The sequence below is a fragment of the Adiantum capillus-veneris genome, chromosome 1 (genome assembly GCF_014529385.1).
Source record: "Adiantum capillus-veneris isolate H3 chromosome 1, ASM1452938v2, whole genome shotgun sequence".
Taxonomy (NCBI): Eukaryota; Viridiplantae; Streptophyta; class Polypodiopsida; order Polypodiales; family Pteridaceae; genus Adiantum; species Adiantum capillus-veneris.
This window is the reverse complement of record NC_140931.1, coordinates 145,811,088-145,816,933: the sequence shown is the minus strand read 5'-3', so window position 1 is coordinate 145,816,933 and position 5,846 is coordinate 145,811,088. Positions and strand designations below refer to the sequence as shown.

General features: G+C 41.8%; 1 non-coding gene across 1 annotated transcript; it reads right to left on the bottom strand.

Moving 5' to 3' along the window:
- Positions 1 to 2,830: 2,830 nt before the first annotated feature.
- On the bottom strand, positions 2,831 to 3,028 carry LOC147465747 (U2 spliceosomal RNA). Its single transcript, XR_015189829.1, has one exon. It is a non-coding gene; the product is annotated as a U2 spliceosomal RNA (small nuclear RNA).
- Positions 3,029 to 5,846: the final 2,818 nt, after the last annotated feature.

Here is a 5,846-nt window from a genome sequence, read left to right as displayed (position 1 = left end):
GTCGAAGTGTTAAACCCGAATGAGTGTGCATGAATCTGGAGGCCAAAGCCTTGTTAATAGGCACCGAATGGCAAATGCTTATGGGTGCAAATAGCAACGTAGGAAAAATTTGAAGCTTGCAAAAGATGAAAGGAGAGCTCAACCCTCCAGGGGAGGGTACTTCCCCCTTGATTGGAAAGCTCCTCAAGGGCTTCGAGCTCTCGAGCAATAGAGAAAGCGTAGAGCTTCAAGCTCTTAGGTGACGGAAGCTTCAACGCTTATTATAGAGGGAAAGAAAGCCACGCTTACTATAGTAAAAGCCTTTTATAAGGTTCCCAATTCAAATTGGGGCATGATATCATATCTTGTGTAGGTAGTAATCTACCCCCATAGTCCATTTTGGATGGGGGAATCCCATAAGTTTGGCAAAATTAATAGATAGGATAACTATGCAATTCAATAGGATTTTAAAGCTTGAATAACTTATGAGTAAGGATTGGCTTTTAAGTAGAATAAGATAAGAATATCTTCAATAAAAAATCCCTCTCCTATGATACTGTGGTGGTAATTGGGGGAGGGGGAGAGAGAGAGAGAGAGAGAGAGAGAGAGAGAGAGAGATAACTCAAGTCACTTTGGCTCTAGGCGCTTGGGAGTTCTACTTGCAGAAGCCAAGATGGGCTACAAATTTGCCAGGAGAAGCTGCACAAAGGGGTAGCATCATAGAAAGAAACACAAGGAGAGGTAGAGCACTTCCAGAAATGATAGAGAGACAAGGGTGCTCAGTTTTCTTATGGTTGCAAATAATCCATGTAGAGTTTTCTTCCTTGAATCTCTTTATATCATGAGTTTAGGGCTTATGAGGTTTATCGAATCTTGATTAAGTGACGACTTTGACAGTATTTAGTAATAAATGGTAAGTCACTTATTAACAAGTTTAGCAAGAGTACTTTCTGGGTGAAATTGTCACACGTGTCCCAACCCAAGAATTCGATTGTTGTGGGAATTGGCACATTGGATTCATCTAGTTCAAATTTGCATGCTCGTATTGTCAGATGCCCACCAAAGTGTAATAAAATGTGTGCACAACCATTAAATGAAAAACCTAATCTAATGAACTTGTCCGGGCATGTGTATCCTACAAAGAGCAAGCTCACAAAATTGCCGATACTAATTAAGCCCCGTATGTCCTAAGAAAAAGGGTAGATTACTTTGACATAATTTCTTAAAAAAGGGTAGGTGAAATCTTAATAAGTCATGTCACAGGGGTAGTTTCTGGATGAAACTACCGCACATATCCCAACTCGCATTATCCGATTCCCGGGGGAATTCGCACATTGGATTCATCTAACCTTGCTTGTATTGCCACATGCCCACCAAAGTGTAATAGCATCTACCAAGAACATAAGTACAAACCGTTTATGCAAGAGGGTTCCAAAGCTTAGAGAATCTAATTTAATGGACTTGTGCAAGCATGCATGTCCCCCAAAGAAGCTCACAAAATTGCTAGTACTAAATCCCCCCAGGTTCTAAGATACTATCATGTATGGAGGGGGCTCTAGAAGTTGAGGTAGCATGTCCACGTGGCACACAAAGCCATGCGCACGTGACAACCACTTGATATCTACATTATTTCTAGGATCATTGAAACTAACACCTTGAATAGAGAGAAAAAAATGATGCTCAAGAGAGAGAGAATATAGCCTTCCCTACTCAATGCATCCGCAACACGGTTATCTTTTCCACGCACATACCGCCAAAATCTTCAAAAAAACAAATGAGACCAACATGCTTGCCTATCACTCCAATGTGCACTTGGCATAGACTGACAAATTCACACCCACAAATGAAGTGCTTCAAATGTTTAATGCATGAATGACATAGAGAAGTTCCACAAAATGTTTTTTCTCAACACTATTTGGTTTGAGAGACATGTCATGCAACTCGATGATCATGTTGTTGAACGTTGTGCCAATGGAAATGGTACTCCCATTTAACAAACTTAAAAGGGCTCGTTCCAAGAGTCAAGGACAAGGCATGGTCGGAGAACCCCTCGAGGGCTTCAAGCTCTCAAGCAAGAGAGAAGAGAGAAGAAGAAGAGAATTTTAGCGTAGTAGGAAACTATCCCGAGAGACCTTAACGATCTATCCGACGAACTCAAAGACTTGTTATTCAAGAGGGGAATGGCATAACCAATCTACCACACTTGGGTGATAGAAGAGCAAGTTGTGCCAAAACGAACCTCTATGCAAGAGTGGCAGCACATACATGACCCCAGGTTGGGGAGTGACTCTTGTCCAAGGCCGAGAAACAAGTGATAAAAAGGTGAATCCCAGATGGTTTGAGCAAACTTCATTTGGTATTGCCAATTGGGCAAGGACCTGCATCAACAACATAGATCCACAGCGCTTGGAAAAGCTACTTCGGGTTTATCATTCGGCCTAGCTCTAAATTAAAGGCTTGAGAGCGGCATCATCCTCTCCTCCTTTGTTTGAGCAAAAGATGCCATATGAGTTATGCCGGAGGGGAGCCGGACCACTCCATCCCATTGCATAGCAAGCGGGGTCTCGCGATGCTTAGGTTCTCTTTTGCGAATGAGTAAGAAACTGTCGGCAATGTCCAAAAGCAGAGTCCTCTGGAGCATGGCAATAGTACCCTTCCATCTCTCGCTAAGTCCAAAACCACGATGTGAAATCCATGCAATGGTAATACTAAACTCCTCTGCAACAAATATTCACAGTGGTAACCAACCTGAGAAGGAAAAAATAGCAGCACCATCATAGATGGGCCTGTACAGATCGGACAGACAATAATCAGAAATCAGATGCTAGTACTGTTGAGATGGAGGTTGAGAGGGGGGTGCGCCAGGCCTCTGAGGCAGTGCAATACAGAGGCGACGCGCGCAGCCCCCGGCAGCAAGCTACCGGATGGGGGCTGCCCCCGTGAGAAAAATTAGGTTAATATCATGTGGCCCGATGGACCACGTATCAGATATTAAACTGATAAGAACAGATACTACACTTGATCTTAGCCAAAAGGCCGAGAAAGGTATGAGCTTCCCAGCGTGCCCTTTCTGACTCTTATACCTCCTTCGCCTTGCGCCTTCCAGTATGGGATTGATTTTCAGCACCGCCTTAGCCTATAGCTCCCACCCAGTTAAACACCTTTCCCTCCGAACCTCGTGCAAGTAGACCTCTACCGCCTACTTGCCTTGTTTGTACAAGCTTTCGCACCCACGCTTTTTTTGCGCCGTTCATTCGAAAATGCGTCGCTGTTCAGTTAGCGATCTTAGGACCTCAAAGGGATTTTAAGCAACAATAGCTCAAGCACCTGCACTGTCCAATCTACAACTAAAGTCCCAAGCTGCCAATGTCAACCAAGAGGATGAACCACAGCAGTAAATATCCTAGCCCAGCAATAGGAAAAGCTACAAGAATTGTAGTTGCGCTTGAATGTGCGAATGGAGCTAGCAACTAATGCATCGCTCTATTTCGACACGGTTTCCCAACCAGCATACAACACACTTTTTCTTCAAAAACACACAACAAGCACAATGGCTTCTACGCTTAGCATCATCAAGCTAATGGAGCTCGCGTTCTCTGCACGCCTGCAGCACAGCAGCGGCCCCACGCACCTACTTACTTAGCTTTGGAAGCCTGTTTGAGATCGATTCTCTGAGTAGATTTGCCAATATGCGAGCTTCTGGGAGGTGGAAGCCTTGCTTACGTGGCGATACCCCCCTTAAAAGGCATGACCACTTACTGTATCCCAAAGGGGTACCCAAGCGAGAAAATGAAGCTCTAGATGTGGTCTGAGCTCTATGCAGCACGCAAAAAGAAAGAGAGAGATATGCTCGTAGCCGATGCTACGGTGGCCGGTTGGGGGCGCTCATGAAGCGAAAAATACTCATACACACTCGATGATCCCTTTTGGATGCACTCTTACTGCCATTGCCGCATGGCGACTCACACCCTCCCTTGTGGTAAGGGACGTTTCCCACTCCCATGCAACCACTACATACCATGCAAATGTTTCCTTTATGTGTGCCAAAAAAATGACCACGCCTTTCTCTCATACCGCTGAAAGGCTCAAGGCCTTATAGGGCGATGACTGACACTCATCCCAACCATCTCCTCTCTACTTATAGGCTCTTAGCCATAGAGAGAGCCCCCATGCAAGTCATCCATGTGGCATTGTCCACTTAGCCTTGCTAAGGTTGCAAGACCTTTGTCCTCACAGAGGGAAATTTATGATTAAGAATCTGTCCTCAAATATGAAATTTATGAAGGTTGAGTGCTTCTTTCTACCGTGTATGCTAGAAAGAAATTCATGTAAGAATCTATCCTCAAATATGAAATTCATGAAGGTCGAGTGCTTCTTTCTAGAATGTATGCTAAGTTTAGTAAAGCAGTATAGAGGAGGCTATTAGACGAAGTTAAATGATCTGAAAGGAGAGGAACATGGTGGTTTTGCATGAAAAAGGGCTCTCTCCATCAAACAAGTAGGCACTCACACTTGCAAGAGAACCCTCCACAAAAATGTCCATAACTTGAGCTCCGATTGTAAAAATCATGCAACCAAGACTCGAATGAAAGCTCCCTTTCAGCTCTACATATACGTAGTATCACTTTTATGTTTCTAATGTGTCTTCATGTTTCTACAGTAGCATCCTTTTTTTTGTCAAATATGTATTCCAGAAGAAGAACATGGAGATCGATTGGAAGATACAATTTTATTCCTAACTATGCATTGCTCTTGTGATGCTAAGTTGCATGACACGTTATTTGTGAAATGTTTTAACGCTAGATTGGTAACCTAACAGGACATAAAAGTGTCCTTTATGGATTTTGAAAAAAACCTCCAAGCTCATAAGAGATCCATGCTTTTTTGAAAATCCTTTCTTGTGCTTAAAGTAAAGATACCACTACTTATGGAAAAAACGTGAAAAACTTTGAAGATTCCTCACTATTTGGTCATTGTGTAAGCCTCCAAAGTTGATGAACCATAGAATTTCACTCAAAACAACAATTTCTGCAATGAATTCCATACTAAGAAGGCTAAGAATTTTTTTAGACCATATCATAATGTTTCCCATAAACTTCAATGATTTAGTGATCATATCATGTCATGTCGTTCTTTTAGCCTCGCCAATTTTGTTTTGGGACAAAGTATAATGTTCAAAAAAGTTGTGCTTTTCCCATTCTCCTAACATTTTATCAAAGATTATATAGGTGCATGTTTTCTTAGGTCCCCATGGGCCTTTACATTCATAAGTAGCCATGGATCGATCGCTTCAAAAACATAAAAAAAAAGTTTCACCCCATTGATAGTTTTATGCATAATACAAAAGAACTAAGATAGCAAATATGAAAAAATAGGGCTCCACGCCTTTATCTTTTCAATCCCCTAGAGAATGCTCAATATATAGACAAATTTAGAGATGTGATCAGATATGAATATAAGCTGTAAAGCTGCATAGTTGGCCATTGAAATTAGCAATACTATGAAGATTAAAGTTGTTAATGTAGAATGGCTCTAATCCTTGTTGAGTCAAAACACTCAACCATGCTTGTATAGTTTGCTATATGGGTTATTGGGCGCCCCAAAACTCAAGGAAGAATAGTTTAGTGTTATGAAACCCACGTACATAATCAGAATTGTCTTTGGATTCTATTAAAGTCGCAAAAAAATCATAAAAGTGCACAATTTGACAAGAATTTAGGATTAGGAAATTCTTTTATTTAGGCCATACCTTTCACAATAACCATTTGATTCTCCTTGGAAGGATAAAAACATATTCATAATTACTAAGACTAGTATTCTAGCATGATAGATCTCATAGAGGAGCTTTCTTGTGTTGTAGGTGAAAT